The sequence below is a fragment of the Odocoileus virginianus genome, chromosome 24, assembly GCF_023699985.2.
Source record: "Odocoileus virginianus isolate 20LAN1187 ecotype Illinois chromosome 24, Ovbor_1.2, whole genome shotgun sequence".
Classification (NCBI taxonomy): domain Eukaryota; kingdom Metazoa; phylum Chordata; class Mammalia; order Artiodactyla; family Cervidae; genus Odocoileus; species Odocoileus virginianus.
Window position 1 is genome coordinate 50859674 of NC_069697.1, and position 23354 is coordinate 50883027.

A 23354-nucleotide genomic window follows, 5' to 3' on the forward strand; every position below is an offset into this window, starting at 1 on the left:
AGCCCATCACCTGTGTTTGTATTGCCCTCAAGAACGGTTTTTACATTTTTTACATAAATATCCACATATTGCTCCCAGTTTTTCCTCTTAGCCTGCCAAGTCTAAAAAACATTTACGCTCTGGCCCTTTAAGAAAAAGGTTTCCTCTCTGTCTCTAGTTCAGACCTCCAGGGGGCAGCAGTGCTCAGTACATGCCTTTTCTTTTTTTAATCTCTCGGATTCTATAATGCCTGATGGTTAGGTTTCTTAAAGTTCCAAAAGAGAATCCTGAATGCGGGAAGACATTAAAAAAGAAGAAGAAGATGAAGAACCTAAGGCTTAGAGGTGCTAACTGGCTGGTCAAAAGTCGGTAAAGGGAGACCCAGCCGACTCCTACCTTGGAAGAATCTGTGTCCCAGCTTGGAGAGGATAGTAAGAAGTTTTATAGTAATGGTGCAAAGAGGGTGTGATCAGCTTGTGGACGTCCATCTGATGGACTGGTGGTGAGGTAAGTAGGAGTCAGCATGACCAACCTTCAGGTTCCTACTGGTCTGGGGTCTTAAACGCTTGTGGGCAGAGTACCATCCTTAATCCGTAAACTTCTCCCACCTGTAGCGGGTTTCAGAGATATTGTAGTTCAGCTGCAAAACAGCTCAAAGCTGTTGTTGTGTGTATCCACTGACAGGGAACGGCTTCCCTGATGGCTCAGTGGGTGAAGAATCTGCCTGCAATGCAAGAGACACAGGAGACACAAGTTTGATCCTGGGTCGGGAAGATCCCCTGGAGAAGGAAATGGCAACCCACCCCAGTATTCTTGCCTGGAAAATCCCACGGACAGAGGAGCCTGGCAGACAGGCCACAGTCCAAAGGGTTGCAAAGAATAGGACGCGACTTAGCAACTAAACACACTTTTTGATAGGGAACCAGGACCTTGCCCTAGAGTTACACTATTGTTTCTCCCTGGTCTCCCTCCTTTCCCGAATTAGCAACTGCTTGAATATGCCCCTTGGGATTCAGGGAAGGTCGTGGAGACTGAAAGAAGACTGTTTCCAAAAATCAAAAAAACAAGGGACGCAGGAAGGCTTTGTGCCCAGGGGCCCCACAGGACCCTGCAGAAGTGTACCTTGATGAAGAGAGGCCAATGCATTTAAAAACAAACAAACTAATATTATTCCTAAAGAGAGGTAGTTTGAGACTCAATCCCTGGGTAAGTGACAAACCTAACATTGCCCTAAACAATATATTTATGATTATACGGGCCTTTGGGGGGGCACTGAAAAACGTTTACCGTGGGGTTCAAAACTGATTTGTGATGTACTTAATGGTAAACTGAGAGAGGAGAAACACATTGAGAAAATAAATTCCTTTCATTATGTTTACTAAGAATTACACCAGTGAGAAAATAATTTACTTGATATACTTTATGCCCATTTTGAATGTCTCAAGTGATAAAGAGTTTCTGATGCTTTCCTTGGGGGAGGTGGGGGCTATCCCTAAGCTAATACTTTTCATTGTCATTCATGTTTTCTAAAGCAATAGCTCAAGGTCTAAAAGGTTTACTCACCACTCTACACAGATGCTGAATTAAAACCTTTCTAATAATACCCAAACTGTATTCTAATTTTTTGCTATGCTTTCAAAAGCTTGGGGATATAAAACCTTGATGTGTATATTTTAACAAATATTGATGCTTTCTTTGGAATTTGGGAGGCAAGTGTCAATGGATTGGCTATAACTAAATGAATTGGATATAACTAAACACTTTGACCTATCATCTGGGCAGTTGTAATTAGCCTAATTCTATTGCATAGGTGAACTGCGCCTTTATGTTATCTAGACAGTGTTAGAGAGAAACCCTTCATTCCTCTCCCGAGTGCTCTTTTGAAAGTCTTGCTGCTCTAGTTAGTTCAATGCTATTTATTTTTACTTGTGTTCATTACTTTAGTCCTCAGGAGTAATGTTCAATGTTTAGCAACAATAAATTTTATTTCCCATGTGACAGTCTGGTTACAAAGCTGATACAAATCCCTCTAAATCTTTTGTGTCGCCTAGTATGCATTCATTATTTTCTTCATCTTTTTGTCACCAGCCAACCATTTAACTCGTTTACAGTCAGTTCCAAAGTAATTTATGTAGATGAGGGATCAAGAGGAAGCAAAGCCCTCCAGGCATCTCACTTGGCCCTCTCAGCTGAGGACTGGGGTCTTCCTCTATCAAACCAATCCCTCATCCACCCTCTTCAGAGCTGTGATGTTGGCTTCAACTTCCAACTTCAGAACACACACTCTCTAATCATAATCAATCGACCAACAATTATTTATTTCTATCCATGTAATGCTCTCCTAAGGAGTTGCTCTGGGTAAAAAATAAATAAATAAAACCAAAACAAATGACAGCAGATGGCAAAAAGTAGTATGAAACAAGTGATTTTTCAGAGTTGATTTAAATGCTTAGCTAAGCATTCCAGAAAGTCTTGTCATTTCAAAAGTGAGTGTTGTACATATAGGGTAGAGGAAATCAAGCGGTCCTCAACTAAAATGTCTCTCGGTGTTAATTTATCAAAGGGCGGACCAAGACAACCTACGTTAAAATATATTTTGACTATTCAAGCTGTTGTGGACAGTTTTTAAATATTACTCCTGTAAAAGTCAAAATGGAATCAGTATTGCTAAGAGAGCTCTCTAAAATGGAGTTGAGAGCCCACTGAGAAAGTGTGAATGTACACATCTCAACTGGATGGTATCTCACCTTTTTTTTTTTTAATCAACAGCTTATACTGCAAATCACATATCTCATAGAAAAAAAGAACAGGGCATCAGGTCAGGTTGTATGAAAAATAACAAAATGCAGGCTTGTCCTGGTTGCTCTGTTAACACCCGGGGCAGGCTCTCCCTGACATCAGGCTCAGCAGCAGCCCTTGTCGGCTGCCCCTTGCCAGACGCATCCTGGGCACAGTCAGCAGGGCCAGGGGCCATCAGGAGCGGCAGCTCCTCCTGCGGGAGGTGTGTCTGCAGGTTTCACAGCCGCAGGAGCTGCCAGTGGAGCAGGAGCAGTCGGAGTCCGTTCGGAGGAGAGGTGAGGCTGGGGTCCCAAGCCAGAAAGCAGGCTCACTTGTCTGGTGGGAGGTGTGTTGGAGCCTAGGAACCCAGGTGCCCAGTTATCTGGAATCTGACCTTTAGGCCACATCATCTCATCACTGGCAACCGGGACGTCTACCCAGTGTTCCATAGACTCAAGATACACATCAGACCTTGACTCTAAAATAGCTCGTGACAGCCAGTTCACTGCATCCTTACCCTGACACAACTCATGGCAGCCAACACTTAAGGACAAATATTTCCTTCCCTGTGTCAGAGTACAGTCTCAGGGGCTTTGGCTTTGTAAGCCTCTGACTCTCTCTTCCCCAGAGTGCTTTCATTTTTCCCTAAATCTGTGTCTCCAGAATTACAGTTCTTAAGATTGCAGATAAAGCTCTTTTCTTATTTGCAGCCTTCTCCACTGGGGGAGGAGGTTGTTGCTGTTGTTGACACTCCAATACAACAAAAACTCCTTGTCTATTTCGGTTATATCAGATATGGACAATGCCGTTTTCTCTAAGGTAAAGTCGATCATCAAATATTTATTGAGTTCAGTTCAGTACAGTTGCTCAGTTGTGTCCGACTCTTTGTGACCCCATGAACTGCAGCACGCCAGGCCTCCCTGTCCATCACCAACTCCCAGAGTTTACCCAAACTCATGTCCATCAAGTCGGTGATGCCATCCAACCATCTCATCCTCCATCATCCCCTTCTCCTCCTGCCCTCAATCTTTCCCAGTATCAGGGTCTTTTCAAATGAGTCAGCTCTTCACATTAGGTGGCCAAAGTATTGGAGTTTCAGCTTCAGCATCAGTCCTTCCAATGAACTCCAGGACTGATCTCCTTTAGGATGGCCTGGTTGGATCTCCTTGCAGTCCAAGGCACCCTCAGAGTCTTCTCCAATACCACAGCTCAAAAGCATCAATTCTTCTGCACTCAGCTGTCTTTATAGTCCAACTCTCACATCCATACATGACCACTGGAAAAACCATAGCCTTGACTAGATGGACTTTGTTGACAAAGTAATGTCTCTGCTTTTTAATATGCTGTCTAGGTTGGTCATAACTTTCCTTCCAAGGAGTAAGCATCTTTAATTTCATGGCTGCACTCATCTGCAGTGATTTTGGAGCCCAGAAAAATAAAGTCAGCCACTGTTTGCACTGTTTCCCCATCTATTTGCCATGAAGTGATAGGACCAGATGCCATGATCTTAGTTTTCTGAATGTTGAGCTTAAAGCCAACTTTTTCACTCTCCTCTTACACTTTCATCAAAGGTTCTTTAGTTCCTCTTCACTTTCTGCCATAAGCATGGTATCATCTGCATATCTGAGGTTATTGATATTTCTCCCGGCAATCTTGATTCCAGCTTGTGCTTCTTCCAGCCCAGCGTTTCTCATGATGTACTCTGCATAGAAGTTAAATAAGCAGGGTGACAATATACAACCTTGACATACTCCTTTTCCTATTTGGAACCAGTCTGTTGTTCCATGTCCAGTTCTAACTGTTGCTTCCTGACCTGCATACAGGTTTCTCAAGAGGTAGGTCAAGTGGTCTGGTATTCCTGTCTTTCAGAATTTTCCACAGTTTATTGTGATCCACACAGAAAAAAGGCTTTGCCATAGTCAATAATGCAAAAGTAGATGTTTTTCTGGAACTCTCTTGCTCTTTTGATGATCCATCAGATGTTGGCAATTTGATCTCTGGTTCCTCTGCCTTTTCTAAAACTAGCTTGAACATCTGGAAGTTCACAGTTCATGTATTGCTGAAGCCTGGCTTGGAGAATTTTGAGCATTACTTTACTAGCGTGTGAGATGAGTACAATTGTGCGGTAGTGTGAGCATTCTTGTCATTGCCTTTCTTAGGGACTGGAATGAAAACTGACCTTTTCCAGTCCTCTGGCCACTGCTGAGTTTTCCAAATTTGCTGATATATTGAGTGCAGCACTTTCACAACATCATCTTTTACGATTTGAAATAGCTCAACTGGAATTCCATCACCTCTACTAGCTTTGTTGAGAGCCACTGTTTACTCTGTCTTATGTTGAGAGCTGTAGAGAATGTCATAACTGGACTCAAAGAAGTGATGATTGAAGACCGCTTAATACAAAGTTGTCAACAAGAAGGCCAAATCCAAAAGGATGGAAAGTGTGGAGGGAAAGAGAGGTGTATCTATATATCCCTTTCCTCTCCCTTTTTACCTAAAGCTCTCCCACCCACCAACAGTGTTGGGAAAATTAAACTTGATGCATTAGGACATGGGTACCATTAAAACTCTTAGAGCAGGAATAGAATAAAAGCCATTTTCATACAATTTGTTCGTGGGGTTCTCAGTGCAAGAATACTGAAGTGGCCTGTCATTCCTTTTCCAGCAACAAAGCTAAGACACTTACACCTTGGAAGAAAAGCTATTACAAACCTAGACAGCATATTAAAAAGCAAAGACAAAGTGATGTATAGTCAAAGCTATGGTTTTTCCAGTAGTCATGTAGAGATGTGAGAGTTGGACCATAAAGAAGGCTAAGCACCAAAGAATCAATGCTTTCAAATTATGGTGTTGGAGAAGACTCTTGAGAGTCCCTTGGACTGCAAGGAGATCTAGCCAGTCCATCCTAAAGGAGATCAGTCCTGGGTGTTCACTGGAAGGACTGATGCTGAAGCTGAAGCTCCAATACTTTGGCCACCTGATGCGAAGAGCTGACTCATTGGAAAAGACCATGATGCTGGGAAAGATTGAAGGCAGGAGGAGAAGGGAGAGACAGAGGATGAGATGGTTGGATGGCATCACTGACTCACTGGACATGAGTTTGAGTAAACTCCGGAAGATAGTGAAGGACAGGGAAGCCTGGCGTGCTGCAGTCCACAGCGTCACAAAGAGTCTTTGTGACCAAACAGCATCAACAAGAATAAGGCCATAGAAACAAGAGCAACCAACTTTTCTTGTGAGCAAGGTTTTGGATGGCATTTGCAAAGCTCTGTCCAAATTTTCTATGGCTCTATTGAAGTAAGCTCCCCCCCTCCCCCCACACACACAGAGAGAAAACTCTTGCTTCCAAATGAGATTGTATCTAGACCATGTTCAGCAGACTCATGCTTTATTTACACCTCTTTAAAATTACATTATTAAAGAAAAAATCTTTGAAAAGCCCAAATTTATAACTGTGTCCTTTTAGAAATTAGGTCATGAAAAGTTGAGTCAAAACAAAAGATTTAGGACTGCCCAATCCAAAGCAATACAACCAAAACCTTCATCAAGGGCAAACAAAAATTCACCCAAACAGAATTATGGTGATGGGAAGATAAAACCTATATATCAGATTTTCTTACTGAAACAATTGGGATATTTTGGAATTTTATTATATTTGACCATCTAGTCATTAGTTAAATATGTCATTTTTTAATCCACCATTATTTTACCATGCCTTCAAGTTTAAATAAATATTGTGGGTCATGGTTTTCTTTTGAGTTAGTAATTAATCTGTTCCTATGGGAGCTGATTTTCCACACCTCTTTTCATACTGGAAGTTTCCTTCCAAATTGTTTCATCTTCTGGACCATTCTAAATGGCAATAGCCCAGGCTTCATTAATAAACACCCAGCAGCCCTCTCACCTCTTCACCAGGGACGCTCAGGGTCGGTGTCAGGAGGATGTGTGCATCTTTTCCCAGCTCCTCCGCTTTGATGGTGACTCGAAGCACGCAGACTCCCTGGGCTGCTTTGCATGTTAAAGGTAGCATTGGCAGCTGTCTGGTTGAAGATCTAAAAGCTCCTCTCTTGTGTGAGCAAGGGCAAACGCTCCTCAGTGCCATGAATTGACAAGAAGAAACATATTCAATAAACTTCAATAACCCTTTGTACCCACCTCTTTAAGCCAGAAAACCTGCATTAGAGAAAGTTTGGACCTAATGTTTTCTACTGTGTCCCTCTGCCCTACTTGCCTTGGTTGTCAACATGAAACCTTTCCGCATGTCCCTGCTTCCTGATTCCAGCAAACAGAGGCAGAAAATTCCAAGTCTGGTTTTTTAATTATTTTTTCAATTCTTTTCCATTTCTAATTCCACTTGCAGATCACTCACTTGCTTTTTACACAGAGCAGAAGTGCTTGAATTATGCATAAAACCTTTTAAAAGGCATTTTTTCAGATAAAGCACTTTGTATTATTAAGCATTGTAAAATTATTATTGCACATCACTTTTATTATGTAGCTCATTTTAAATGGGCCAGAATATTTTAATCATCCAAGAAAAACCATAGTTTATAGCTTAAAATTGAAAATATATCTGCACATTTTTTCCATAAAATATGCATGCATGATTTTCAGCTCCATTTAACTAATGTGTTTTGGAAATATGTTACAATAGTAAATGCAACAAATCTCAGTTGAGGGGAAAAAAGTAATATAAAAAGTGTGATTAATAGCAATGTATACTTTTTTCATTTTACAGAAGTCCCTATTTTGAAATATGAATCATTTTACATAGATAACCTCTGTATTTCTGTGCCGTTTATCTAAACTGTAGTATATTACAACTCTGGGTGCAGAATTGCAAATTACGTCAAAGAAACAGTCAAAACAACATAAATTACCCATAATGCACTTGCAAAGAAAACATTGCAACTGGTAAAGAATTAAAGAGAAATAAAAAAAATCAGGTAATGCCTACAGCCTGCATCTAGGTAGGATCAGAAATGTAATACAGCCTCAATGATATTATTGAACATCATTTCTTAATTGAACTAGTGATGTAAAAATGAAAACTGTGAGGTCATTTGGATTAATGATCTTCATAGTCATTTCTTGGTAAGCATCTAAAACATGTATGGCCCTGTATGTAAGACACATTTCCTAGATGGCATCACTTTTCTCAGATGTAACTTCACGGTAAAACTGAGCCAGTCTTCAAAACGTGTATTAAAAAATTTGTATGGGAGCACATTTCTGTAAGGCAAAATTAGTTTGTGGTTTCTACTCTAAGAAAGGGAATTACTGTGTGCAGTATAGGAAGTCTAATTTTATGGTCTGCATGACCGGGCAGTAGCTAGAGTTTTCAGCTCTACCACACATGTCATGAATAACAATACGTTGAATTTACATAGCTATTTCCTCAGTGGAATTCAAAGACCACATAATCTCATTTAGACTCATAACATCTCTCCCAGGAACCACGAAGTAAGAAATATGTCCATTTTAAACAATGGAAAATGAGGAGACATATAGAGATTGAACCACATCTGGCACCAAATAGATTAGAAAATATAATACTTTCCTAATAATGGCAGAACTTCCAACAATCCACTCAGAGAGATTCCAAGAGTGCAGACCCTGCTGACCACATGCACGCACCATACTTTCGCAGTGGCCAGCTCAGACCACTGCTGTGAAACAGACAAACCTCAGTGTTGGGAGAACCAGACTTACCCATTTTCAACACTGACCCCAGCACCCTTCCACACCCAGACCACTGCCAACTACCACCCCCACTCACACCACCTGTCCGTCCCTCAGGACTGTGCTTAATCGCTTAGCTGTGTATGACTGTGCCCCCACGGACTGTGGCCTGCCAGGCTCCTCTGTCCACGGGATTCTCCAGGCGAGGATACTGGAGTGTGTGGCCATGCCCTCCTCCAGGTGATCTTCCCAACCCAGGGACCAAACCCAGGTCTCCTGCATTGTGGGTGGGTTCTTTACCATCTGAGACACTAGGGAAGCCCGGTGCCTTCTATTAATAGGGCCCAGCGCTCATCCCTTGGTTCAGCCCCTAATAGCTCTGGTCTTCCTAGACTTTGGCTTGTGCAAACTAGATCTTCTTCCCTACTATTCCTGTGGATTAGCATATCTGAACACAGGACTCTCCTCCTCACCTTGGACTTCTGGGCCTCAGGTCTCCGTCCTGACTTCTCCTTCCACATGGGAGCTGTTGATCATCTTTCAGCCCAGCCTGAGACTCAACATTCCCACACATCACTCCATAGGCTAGACGCTAGCCAGCCCGCCCACAGTCTGGATCTGCATGGCCCCAACTGCCGCTTGAGGGCAAGCAGGTCCTGTAGCAGTGGACTCTAGCATGTTCTATACGACTCTGACGGCCTGAACACAGAGGACAGAATCACAGACCTAGACCCCAGGCAGCCTTGCCATTCCATGGCCATAGGTGTACTGCCCAGTGACCAGCCAGCAATGCACTATAATCATCTTCACATTCTTCAACACAGAGGGGACATGAAGGCAATTAGTGGCTGGACAAACAGCTCCAAGATGTAGCTTCTACAAGCAATGAAATGTAGCAAAATATTAATACGATCTTCCTAGGAGATGCAGCATTGAGTAATCGTGGTCTTCTTGCTCAAAATCCAGCCCTGGGCCTGTATTGCTCTTGTAACCATTTATATTATCACCTAAACAAGACAAAAAACTAGCGGGGGGGGGGGGGGGGGGGGGGGAGGGGGGGAGGGGGCGGGCTTTTCTGCTGAGAAACAGACCAGTTTCCTGAGATGCTCATCTGTTGTCAGGGAGCAACTTGCAAACCACTTTGCGACAGGCAAGATACTGCTTCTTCGGAAGGTAGAGAGGTCACTTTGACTGTTTGACTTGGCCTTAAAAATTATGTCCATAAATGCTGATGTTTTTCTCTTGGCGCTGATCCTTCCTGGCCACTTCCTGACTTGGTTCCACCTTGTTCTTACAGCCTCTCACCGTCACTCCAGCTGGTTACCAGTGAGCCTGGCCCAGGCTGAACCAATCAGTTCCTCACCATTTGAAAGTTCAATGCCCTAGTGCTCTGGTCAGCAGCCTCTCCCAACTGAGCAATTGGTTTAAGTGATTTTTCAATCATCACTGTCCATTTACACTCACTCCTGACCTCACCAGCCAAAAAGCAAAAATCTAAGAATTGTATGTTTCTTATATATTTTTTCACTGAACATCCATTTCCCTTATTTTTTCTAATGTACATAATTTTGTTCAGTATGGAAGTGAACCCCGCTGAAAAATTCTCCTTCCTGGACTCCCCTGAAGTTAGGGTGGCCCTGAGACACAGTTGCGCTTTTTTTTGGCTGCACTGAGTCTTCATTATTGCTCAAAGGCTTTCTGTAGTTGCAGTGAGCGGGGGCTACTCTCTGCTTGCAGTGCAGAGGTTTCCCATTGTGGTGGCTTCTCTTGTTGCACAGCACAGGCTCTAGAGTATGTGGGCTTCCGTAGTTGTGGCACACAGGCTTAAGTTGCCCCCAGGGCATGTGGAATCTTTCCAGACTAGGGATCAAACCCATTTCCCCTGTACCCACAGCAGACTCTCGATCACTGGACCACCAGGGAAGTCCTGAGACCCAGGTCTTAACTCTAGATGCAGAGGGAAGTCTTTGGAGAGAGCATCCCTTTCCAAACACCAAAGATAGACTCAGAGGCAAACAGGCTGGGCACTTCTTCTTCCAGTATAGAATGTGTAGTTGGAGCTAGAGATAGAAAAGTGAACTCACAATCATTAGGCAACACACCTGAAGACAAACACTAAGGATGGCAGAAGAAGGAGAGGAGGAGCTGCTCGGATGCATTGTGTGGGTGCTTCCCCAGCCATGGACCACCCGCCTCTGGACTTCTTATAAGAAAAAATAAATAAAATCCCTGTTCGGTTAAGGCACTGCGGTCAGATATTTCTGTTCTTCTATTGCTTATAATCAAATGCCTTCCTGCCTTATACTTGCTTCCTTCTTTACCCATGGAATTTCTACCAGACTGGTCTATATTTATAACATCCTAGTGGTCAAAGCTCAGGTCTTATTTTCACACTTCCTGGCTTTTTAATTTTTAGCTGGAAAAAACACATGAAACATTTGACCTATAAGACTAAAGCCCCTTCATCTTTTGCAAAAGCACAGTAATGATGAAATAAAATAATATTTAAGCATGAATACTTCAATTATACACCCTGGCTTAAACCAAGGGGACATGAAGTAACAAAAAAAGCAAATCATTTCATCGAGATTTAAAGAAGAGAAGGTCAAGGTTTACATCTCCTCTTCATTAGTCACTATTTGTACAGACATGAGCCACCCACCTAACTCTCCCCAAGCTTCGGCTTCCTTGTCTATAAAATGGAGATAACAATAATGTCTACCCAGACGGTTGCCCTTGTCACCCAATGAAAAAGCAGACATATGAACAGTAACAGTTATAACTGACTGTAATAATTATCTAAGAGTCTTTTCATCATGTGAATAAAAATGCATTTTGACCTATTTTCTTTTCTGAACATATTTTCTACAATTTTGATAATACCCTCCCCACCATTTCCAGAAAAAAAGATAAGGTAAAGGAGTTAGAAGCTATCTTTCCTGTGAATGCTCAATTCTAATTAGAATCCTAAGAAGGACTCCTCCAGCTGTGGACTGGATCTGGGACACATTGATACTCCAGCCCACACCCGTGAAGCACAAAAGAGCAGATACCCTCCCCCATGTATGACGTGAAAACCAAGCACCCAAAGCCAGCTAGAGCCAGAAAACTGGGAATTTTCCAGTGAGCACATTCATTAAGGGGGATGTCTTTCACTTTGCATACCATGAATTCATCTATTCTTCACCATGCCTTAAACAGAGATTATCCTCTACGTTATATGAATGTGTGCCACATTACTACAATTTTTCAGAAAGTATAGAAAAAGCAAAACGTATCTGTAAAATTTTTCTTTTCTCTTCCTCCTTTCATTTTTCTACTTATTAATAATTGACCATAAATATCCAGAAACTACAAAGATTCGGGAAGAATTTGATACATGTCTTATAAATTTACAGAAGAAAGTACCTGAAACCAAGGACTCAGGGATTCTTAAGGACGCTGAGAAGCAGTTCATGTTTCTAAGAATCTTCTCCCAATGACAATAGCTCTCCTCAAGTTGTCATTGTCATTTCCATAATGCTTAGATCCTGAGATTTTAAAGTGCGTGGATTGTCTGCAACATCCAGCGCCGCGCCGATGAGGGCTGCAAGCGTTTCCTTGTAGAGTTTAGGCTTTTGTCCCTCCTGTCGAGGTTGGTAAGTGTCACTGTCTTCATCGCTGCCTGCGTTTCGTGCAGATCTGGACATTAACTTCTGTACCAATTTCTATGAATGCTCATTGCAACCTTGTTGATCATCAAGCCTGACAAGGTTAAACTCGAGAACGTGAAAGTCGGCTGAAAGCAGATTGGAGAACTGTGCTCAGAGAAGTGTCTGGATGTTCCCAAGCCTGGGAGGAGAAGGTGTTAATGCCTCTCCTAGCATCCCTGAAGCCTGAATCCAGCCCCCGGGCCTGGTCCCCAGGTCTATTCCCCCTGGGGAACTGGCCCCGTGTCCAATCCTATCGCCTTTCCTGCTGCTGAGTCACGATGCTGTGTGAAGGAAAGCAGGTCATTTGGAGTCTCGGACAGAGGATATTTGTGCAACTGCTTACCTTCTCTAAAATGCCCTTGCTTTTTCTGCTTACCTGCTTTAAAATGTAAAAATTACCTACAATGTATGGGTACCTTCCCAAGTTTCTGGGCTAAGGGATAGAAGAAGCTAAACAGAATGACTCCTCCCCAGAGCAATTTGTTATCAAGAGCCTTAAAAATATCTAGATCCTTCAGCACCACCATCCCCCACCTCCTCTGCCTCCTCCAGTTAGGGACTATACTTGCCTGTTCTCTTGATACCAGTCCCTGGATGAAACAGGTGTTTCATCCAGCTATATGACTGTACTTTTCAGAGTACTGTGCTGTAAGATTATACATGGGGTTTCTGTTTTTGTTGTCTATTTTTATATTTGTTTGGTTTTTATGTGTTATTTGTGTGGAAAGTATTATAAACTTATTACAGTACAGTACCATAAAGCTAACTGTGTTAGTTGTGTACCCAGGCTAAACTTTGTTGGACTGAGAAGCAAATCGGACTTGGGAATGTGCTCTTATTTGTCCGTATGTTGGGGACTACTATAATTATCATCCCCATTTTATAGATGAAAAGCCCAGGGCACAGAGAAGAAAAGCAAATGCTTTGCCCAGGATTCCACAGCAAGTGAATACGAAGTGGCAAAGCTGGGATCTGAACCTCAATAGTCTGCTCTGACTCTCCCCAAGGGAGCCCCATGATCTTGGAGATGGTGGAGGAGGGGAGGTGACAAGTTTTAAGAGTCCATTTGGTATACATTTCAAGCCACGTTCACTCACCAAGCTCTTAGAGTAATGAAGCTATTTGGTTACTGCAGTTGGACTCCTGTGTCTATTTCTCAATTGTTGCAGAATTTAGATGGAAAGGGTTGCAAATTGCTTGCTCCCTCAGAAACCCCAACACTAACCTTGTCCACTTTTACTGAATAAAGGATTAGGATAAAGGATTGAAATTAGATAACCCCGTCTTTCCAATTTACTCCAAACTGGGGACGCTTAGCTCAGTTAGGCAGCATTCATGCTTCCCCTGTCCAATGGCTAGACTTTCTTCCTCAACACTTGGACCATCACTGTATCAAGGACTCCCTAATTTCCGTGGTCCTCCAGCAGCCTTACCCACGGCTCAAATTTCTGATCTAATCCAGGTTTCCTTCCATTATGAGTGAGTAGAGGAGGGTGGGAGGCCCTTATTGATGGGTTGGCCCAGATTCTCTGAGGGGCCACACACCCAACTACACGTCTTACCCATCGTTCAAGTTGCACGTGCCCTCTTCTCACTCCATGAGCACACACCAGCCCTCTTTGTTCTCTCACCCCACTTTACACGTGTGGGTGCATGCTTAGTTGCTCAGTTGTGTCTGACTCTGCACCTGCTTAGATTGTAGCCTGCCAGGTTCCTCTGCCCATGGGATTCTCCAGACGAGAATACTGGAGTGGGTAGCGATTCCCTTCTCCAGGGGATCTTCCCAACCCAGGGACTGAACCTGGATCTCCTGCATTGCAGGCAGACCCTTTACCATCTGAGCCACCATGGAAGCCCACTGTAAACCTATACTCTAAAGCAAAAGCTTCCAACAGCTATTTATTGGGTACCATTTGCTCCTTGGAAATACCATTTGAAGTGCCCTTTGCTCTTTGGAAGAAAAGCTATGACCAACCTAGACAGCACGTTAAAAAGCAGAAACAGTACTTTGCCAACAAAGGTCTGTCTAGTCAAAGCTATGGTTTTTCCAGTGGTCATGTGTGGATGTGAGAGTTGGACCATAAAGAAAGCTGAGCACCGAAGAATTGATGCTTTTGAACTGTGGTGTTGGAGAAGACCCTTGAAAGTTCCTTGGATTGCAAGGAGATCCAACCAGTCAATCCTAAAGGAAATCAGTCCTGGGTGTTCATTGGAAGGACTGATGTTGAAGCTGAAACTCCAAATCTTTGGCCACCTGATGTGAAGAGCTGACTCATTTGAAAAGACCCTGATGCTGGGAAAGATAGAGGGCAGGAGGAGAAGGGGACGACAGAGGATGAGATGGTGGATGGCATCACCGACTCATTGGACATGAGTTTGAGCAAGCTTCAGGAGTTGGTGATGGACAGGGAGGCTTAGCATGCTGCAGTCCATGGGGTCGCAAACAGTCAGACACAACTGAGTGACTGAACTGAACTGAACTGAACCATTTGAAGTGAACTGAAAGTTGTTCAGTCACGTCCAACTCTTTGCAACCCCATGAACTGTATAGTCCATGGAATTCTCCAGGCCAGAATACTGGAATGGGTAGCCTTTCCTTTCTCCAGCAGATCTTTCTGACCCAGGAATCGAACAGGAGTCTCCTATATTGCAGGCAGATTCTTTACCAACTGAGCTATCAGGGAAGCCCAAGTACCATTTATGTACCTAGAATTCAGCAGCAAAGAAGAGACAAATGTGGCTTTTCTGTGGCTGGCCTCACTTAGAATTCATTCAGCCTGAGTTAAACAGCTGTAAGGGTATATGAATCTATGTTTTCCTCCTCTAAGTTCCAGACAAGCTGAATGCCACTCAGGACTAAGCCAGAAATTTTTGGAAAAGTTTCTTCTATGTTCAAAAATAGGAAGGCCCGTACAATTATCCAGTAGACAATGATTTCGATTAGGGATTTACCTTAGTTCTTGGATAGCTTTCATGGGGTCTACAAATCTTCTGATGTTGTTTGCAAATTTTTTGTGCATATACGTCTGTGCATTTTACTCTGGAAAGGGTCTTTAGAATCTCCAGACCTCCATGAACCAGGTAAGGTTAAGAAACCATTGCTTTAGAGCAACTGTGATGAACGGACTCCTAAGGGAGAATCTGGGAGGATTTCTTCACACTCTGAGTCCTGGGGCTCTGGTCAAACCACTAAAGCGACATGAAGTCAACTGGATGCCAGGGTACCGTGGGTATAGAACGTGCAGCACTCTGGATGCTGAGCCAGGAGCACTATGGGTAGTGAGCCCACAAGGTCGTCTGTCTGTCCTTCTGCACAGTGACTACTGAAGGCATTTCCCTCAGGCTCTCTCCCCCTCAAAACTCCTCTTTCCGCTCCTCAACGCAGGGCAAGACGTAGACAAGACATCACACACTGAGAGCATAAAAATCTGTGATTAAAATCTCCCCAATCAAGAAGAGGTTATGTTTTCCTTTCACTTTATATTTTAACTTAATAAAGTAAAATTTCAAAACTTTGATGTAACTTTGTTATAACTTAACTTGTAGCACAAAAATAGTAACGAGGCAATGAAACATTATCAGTCTCTCAGTTTGAAGAGTCTTTTCAAATATCCTGGAAAGTTGTGGGGCCATGTAAAAATTCATAATATAATGATAAACTGATCATAGCTACAACAAGTCATTCTTTTGCTAAAATAAGGTGCTTATGTTCAAGTTTGGATAAATTTAAAAAGTAACTCTCCCACTTTCCTCAGTCTTCTGTATTTATCACCTCCTTCTCTGAATTTAAATACCCACATTGCTATATTTCTGTTGCTTTCTTAGATTGTATTTTTTTAATTGGCAAATACATATATCTCCAAAAGGGAGAAAGACATGCTACAATTTGCACAGAATTTCACATGCCAAAACACAGCCTGGGGTTTCCTTTTTACTCTTAAAAAAGTGAAATGCTAACTTTCTAAGTGAAAGCTTCTAGAAGGGTAGCTTGAAATTTATACACAATGACATCCTAAACAACTCACCAGGGAAAAACCAGTTGCAACCCACAGCTGGTACGAACTGCCTGCAATTGAAAACGTTCTCAAAGCTCTTCCTTAGCAGGACCTACATCTCCTGAGACAATCATCTTGCCAATCTTTCTTTTGAGGTTTTGGTTTTATAGGATTGATCTGGAGTAAATCTGTGATGGGATGACAGAGAGTGTGGTGTCCCTTTCCATTGAGAGCTAATGTAAGAGACTCCACCACGCAGAGGTGGGGGCACAGGGCTGACAGACTGGCAGCAAACTTCGTCTTCAGGAGAGATCGCCTCTTCTCTGATGCCCTCTTTGGTTATGAAAGGGAAAGCACACAACAGCGTGATCAAGGCCAGGACGATGAGAGAGCTGAATTGGTCCACACATTCTAATGAAATGTTGAGGAATGTTGAGTTGCCAGAACAGGATTGCAGATTAGAGAGGCAAAGAGAAGAGAGAAGGAGGAAGAAGAAACTGGCAGTTGGCAGAAGGCCAGGGAGCTGGATTTTTCAAAACAAGAGGGGAAAATATTCCGCTTTTAAGTCATCTGCTATAGGTATTTTGTTTCAATGCAATTCTCATTTTTAACCATAAAACTTTTATGAAATTTCCTGCTTTCGTGAGCGGCGTCTGAGGTAAATGAAGGAGTCACCATGCTCTGCATCGTGATTGACTCAGGACATAAGCGAGAGGACAGAGACAGGAGTCGAGACAACAGTGAATTAGAAAATTCTGAGAAGCAGGAAATAGACCCAAACATGACTAAGACCAAGTTCTCCCCTGGAAACTGTCAGAGGGATGCTGTGTCCCTTGGACTTTGTCAGACAAGCAGAACCACCACGCGGGATTTACAATGGGGATCGCCCCTTATCCAACAGTGGGAGCTGCTGAGGAATTCTTTGGAGGCTGTTGGTCTCCTCGACTGATGTGGGCTTGAAGTCTCTGTGGAGCTCAGGACCACCGATCGGGAGGAAGAGCTGGGCATGAAAAGGGGAGAGCAAGGACAAGCTGGACCCCTCACGCCTTGTCACCTCTGACCTCAGAGACACAGGTGGTCTGCAGAAGGAGCTGCTGCTCTTCACCACACGTGCGGACCCACACACACACCTGGCCCAGGATTCCGAGCAGCTGAAGGAGGTGATCCAGCAGGAGCTGGAGGAACTATGGGTTTGGCTGCTGCCTTGTACTACCAAGATGTGCCAACAGATCAGTGACAACATGCCTGAAACCCAAGGGTGACTGGTGCCCCATGCTGACCTTCAATAACTAGTAGCTAAAGACCCTGATGCTGGGAAAGATTGAGGGCAGGAAGCAAAAGGGGCAACAGAGGATGAGATGGTTGGAAGGCATCACCAACTCAAAGGACATGAGTTTGAGCAAACTCCAGGAGATGATGAAAGGCAGGGAAGCTGGGTGTGCTGCAGTCCGTGGGGTCTCAAAGAGTTAGACATGACTTAGTGCTGACAGCAACAATGATGGGCAATGGTGAAAGGAGTCACTCCCGACTTTCACAGTGTTTTCCTGGACCCATGGATCCTAGTAATAGAAGAAATAGCATCATACACTGTTCATTGATTTAAAGCATACACCACATCCTGGAGGGTTGGATCTTAATCTACAAGGTGTTGCTATCCAGCTGGCATGGAAACTAAATCTGCAAATGGCTAGTCTGGCATTCTAACAGACCAGTGACCTCCAGACAATGAGGGACACAGTAAGATCAGTGAGATTCATTAGCACGAGTCCACGGCTGCACTTCAATTACTAGTAAATGAGTTCCTTGGTCAGGAGGAATGCTGTGGGAATACCTTGACATGAATCATACTCTGCATCTCCACAGATGGTGGTTTTGGCAAAAGCATTGAGGGCAAGGAAAACAAATTCATATCAGGAGTGTCACTTCCAGTAAGAACCAAGTACTGCCTCTTCCAAGATGGATGTGGTCCAGTGTACAATAATCAACCCATCCCCAGGTCTCATCCTCCTGGGGACTGGGGCCATGTAGTGGGGCTCAGAGTTGGTCTCTTTACTGGCTGGCTGGGCACTCAGCAGTGACTGTAAACAGATCAGCCTTAGTGAGCAGAAGTCCATGCTGTTGAGTTCATGTATAACCTCCATCTCCGACGCCATGGCCACTTTGTTCATGAGCCCGTTGGGCAAGGATGGATTGACTAGGGAAAGAACCTACTGACGTCCACAGAGCAGGGCATCTCTTCCATCTGATTGTTAACATTCTCCTCTTCTGAGGTTGCTCTTTCCTGAACAGTCACATCTTCATGCCCTATGACCATTCAGAAAGATCTATCCACACCCCTCCTTGTCATCAATTTTCCAGTTGTGTTGCTTCTTAGGCAAACACATTCCAGCCCATAACACTGACCATATTATCAAACCATTAGCCATGGTCTATGAATCAGCATGGGTTTTCCAGGTGATGCTAGTGGTAAAGAACCACTAGCAATGCAGGAGACATAAAAAATGTGAGTTCGATCCCTGGGTCAGGAAGGTCTCCTGGAGGAGGGGATGGCAACCCACTCTAGTACTCTTGCCTGGAGAATCTCATGAACAGAGATCCGTAGGGTCACAGAGAGTCAGACCCAAATGAAGCAACTTAGCATGCATGCATGCATGAATCAGCAAAGAGCCATATCTCAAGGCGTCTCTTCTTCCAGGAAAAATGACTGGATGTACTCCTTGAATTACTGTCCAACAATAAGACTTTCCTTCACTACTGTACATCAGAGCCACCTCAGAGGGGGCTAATAGTACTTACTGAGCTATCTGCTTTGGTTTGGGCCACATAGCATACAGATCTATAAACTAGGCCTGAGTTTTATTCTTCCTCAGTCAACTTTAGTCATGGGGAACTCCCTAAGAGGCTACTCATGTGAGTTGAGAAAGAGGAAGCAAGATAGCAAGAGTCAGGGCCATGGGCATCTGTGCCACCTGTTCATTCAACTCACCTGTCCTTTCAAGACTTCTCAAGCTGTACTGCAGGCCCAGCTTTATGATCTGGGGGGCCAGCCAACACTCAGTTTATAACAGGCAGCTCAGGCTCATTTGATGGCCCACAGTTAAGTGTTGACTCGCTAGTAAGGCCTAGTTATAAGCCATAAGCTGTTTCTCCAAAGAAAAATAGTCATCTACAAAGGATAGCCGAGTTTTGCTCCAAAATTCTGAAGGCAATATATGCTGTAGTTCACCTGTGGAGGCTTCCAAGGTGCCACATACATCTTAATCTATGGTTCAGTTCGGTCGCTCAGTCATGTCTGACTCTTTGCGACCCCTTAGACTGCAGCACGCCAGGTTTCCCTGTCTATGACCAACTCCTGGAGCTTGCTCAAACTCATATCCATCGAGTTGGTGCCATCCAACCAACATCAGGCCAACTTGCCGTGTGCTTTCCCCTTCTCCTCCTGCCCTCAATCTTTCCCAGCATCAGGGTCTTTTCCCATAAGTCAGTTCTTCACATCAGGTGGCCAAAGTATTGGAGCTTCAGCATCAGTCCTTCCAATGAATATTCAGGACTGATTTCCTTTAGGATTGACTGGTTGGATCTCCTTGCAGTCCAAGGGACTCTCAAGAGTCTTCTCCAACACCACAGTTCAAAAACATCAATTCTTCGGTGCTCAGCTTTCTTTATAGTCCAACTCTCACATCCATACATGACTACTGGAAAAACCATAGCTTTGACTATGCAGACCATTGTTGGAAAAATAATGCCTCTGCTTTTTAATATGCTGTCTAGGTGGGTCATAGCTTTTCTTCCAAGGAGCAAGCGTCTTAATTTCACGGCTGCACTCACCATCTGCAGTGATTTTGGAGCCCAAAAAAATAAAGTCTCTCACTGTTTCCATTGTTTCCTCATCTATTTGCCATGAAATGATGGGACTGGATGCCATGATCTTAGTTTTTTGAATGTTGAGTTTTAAGCCAACTTTTTCACTCTCCTTTTTCACTTTCACTGTAAAACTCTGACTTTCACTGTAGATCACTTTTTGATCTACAGAGACATGTCAGATACCATTGGATCCACTAGATCACATGGCAGAGCATCCTACACGGCAACCTGGACTTACTTACAAAGACTCCTCTTTTGCTAAGGGATATTTTGGGCTATTTCTACACTCACTCGAATATGCACATGCTATACGATCATTTGGGTTTTTCCCTCCACTAATTTAGAACTTGAGTAAGGAAACATGGACTCGTGTTGTGTGTTCCTCAGACGCTCTGACACATGGGATGCAGGGACTCCGGCTGCTCTCATTTAAATGTGTAAGGAAAGGGTAGCTCCCTGAAGCCGGAGTCCCCAGGACACCCAGGTGACACGTGTAAGATAATCTGACGGGTGTAAGACATAGGTCCTAAAATGGAGGAAAGGGCCGAACAGTGATGACCCTCAGACTACTTATCTGATGCCAACTATTTATCAGAAAGTAAAAAAATATAGTTAATTATCTCTTTGGTCTTTCTCACTGCACTAAGCATCCAGTTTGACTGATAGGCCCATCAGTCATTTTGGTCCCACAGCCTATAAATAACAATCTATGCTTCCATGAAAAGAAGGGCCTTCCATGAAATGGAGAAGCATTTTGACTATGTGAACCCTGTAATTTCAAACTCTTTGCTGCTTATCATATTTACTTTGTATTCACTCAGGCCAACATGAACAGAAATGCTAATTTAACCCAGTTTGAAAAACAAAGTGGACATAGACTTCACTTGAAATGGGATGCTTTTTATTCTGGTCATCTCTGCCTCGGACACAAACATTTAATATTTAAATGTTACTCCCTGTGAGATCTGGACTTTCTGCATTTTGTGGCTATGACAGGATTCAAATTTGATTCCATCTTGTGTGAAAATATCATTTCAAAGTGTGTGCCCCAGGAGAATAATAACAAACCCAAGTCTTGGCATTTTTTAAAATGGACTTTTTTCAGGGGTGTCTTAAAACATGATTCATCCTGTCTCCTTCTAGACACCAGGAATTCAGCAATGACGCTTTTCATTTTCTCCCAAGCTTAGTTTGAATCTGTTACTAGTGACTTATGGTAAGCAGAATGATAATTGCAAAATGAAGATTATTGTGTCTGCATTTAACACATTAATTATAATATTTTATAATATGTTAACCTTGCCCTTTTATTCTAAATTTAAATGCTACATTAATTGTATCTAATTATAATTAGACTAGTTAAAACCTATCTGTTGTTTTCCTTTGTTATTAGTATAATCCTAAAAACACCTGCCCACCATCTACTAAACACTAGGGCTGCAGTGATTAATAGCAACAAATCCTGTGAAATCACTTTTTATCCTTAAGCAGTCTGAACAAATTGGGCCGTTAAAATATCTTCACTTAAATGCTACACTGCTCTGGAATGTTTCATAAGGTTGCATAAATTCTGTCACTTCGCATCCCATAATTCACATAATATGACAAATGCAGTGCAGAGTTTAACCACTTAGCATCCATGACTGACAGTGGCCTGGCAAAGCTTAGTGGGCATGTTGTTCATCTAAAAAAGTATAAAATTATGTTTATTTTCTATTTTTTATTTAAATATATTTTTTCTTAATTTTTACAAGGTTGTGTTTGTTTCTGCCACACGACAACACAAATAAACCGTAATTATACGTACACCTCCCTCCTAGCCTCCCCCCCGGCCTCCATCCCATCCCTCCAGGTCATCACAGGGCACAGACCGGGCTCCCCGTGCCACACACCAGCTCCTCACCAGCTCCCCGTCCTACACCTGAGAGTGTGCTTATGCTGATGCTGCTTTCTCCATCCGACCCCCTCGCTCCCTCCCTCACTGTGTCCACAAGTCTCTTCTCTACATCTGTGTCTCCATTCCTTCGTGCAAATAGGTTCATCAATATCATTTTTCTAGATTCCATACACATGCATTAATCTATTATATTTGTTTTTCTCTGACTTACTTCCCTCTCTATAACAGGCTCTATGTTTATCCACCTCACCAGAACTGACTCAAATTCATTCTTTTTTATTTCTGAGTAATATTCCACTGTATACAATACCACATCTTCTCTATCCATTCATCCATCGATGGACATCTAGGTTGCTTCCATGTTCTGGATCAAAATGGGAGACAATAATTGCAAATGAAACAACTGATAAAGGATTAATCTCCAGCATATATAAGCAGCTCATACCACTCAATATTAGGAAAACAAACAGCCCAAACAAAAAATGGGCAGAAGACCTAAACAGACATTTCTCCAAAGAAGGCACACAGATGGTCAATAAACACAGGAAAAGAAGCTCAGCATCCCTAATTATAAGAGAAAAAGCTACAATGAGGTATCCCCTTACACTAGTCAGAATGGCCATCATCAAAAAATCTACAAACAATAAATGCTGGGGAGGATGTGGAGAAAAGGGAACCCTCCTACACTGTTGGTGGGAATGTAAACTGATACAGCAATTATGGCAAACAGTATGGAGATTCCTTAAAAAACTAGGAACACATCTACCATATGACCCAGCAGCCCCACTACTGGGCATATACCCTGAAAAAACCATAAGCAAGAGACATACGTACCCCAATATTCATGGAAATAGTCATTTTAAGATTTTCCTTAAAGAGGATTTTCTTGTTTGGGTTCTCCCAGACTTTTTTTTATAGTCTCTATTGTAATAGTATTCAAACGTCATCCTGAAGGAGAACTGACTTTAAGCAAATCTACTGTATAAGTTCTATCTTTCGACACATGTCAGAATGACCAGCTAATTCACACTTGAATTAGAGCTGGCTCTTTTGCTGTAGGCCATTTATATGACTAAAAGGCAATTAACAAAAATGTAGAAACATTAAGAAAAGCACTACTATGCCTCTATCTAGCTTTTGTTTTCAAAGTTTGTTATGATCAGAAACATAACAAACATTTCTGCTCTGTGCTAAGTAGGCCAAGACAGTGCCTAAGAGCAAGATTTCTGGAGTCAGACTAGATTTGAATCTCAAATTCACCACTTTACTTTGTGACCTTGAGCCAGTTACTTAACCTCTCTGCTCTTAATTGTCTTTATCTGGAAACTGAAAATCATAAAAACACCTAGCTTGTGGGGTTTTTCTGAGGATGTAAGTGTAAAAGTTTTTGAACATTATTTGGCCTATGATAAATATTAATGTTAGCTAATGGCTCAGATCATGAACTCCTTAGTGCCAAATTCAGAC

At 42.8% G+C, this 23354-nt stretch overlaps 1 long non-coding RNA gene across 2 annotated transcripts in view; it reads left to right on the forward strand.

Moving 5' to 3' along the window:
- The first annotated feature begins 218 nt into the window (after positions 1-218).
- Positions 219-23354, forward strand: part of LOC139030876 (uncharacterized) — an 89599-nt gene continuing 66463 nt past the window's right edge. For both annotated transcript variants that reach the window (XR_011483318.1, XR_011483317.1), the window contains exon 1: positions 219-486. This is a non-coding gene — a long non-coding RNA (uncharacterized lncRNA). The remainder of the gene's footprint in view (positions 487-23354) is intronic.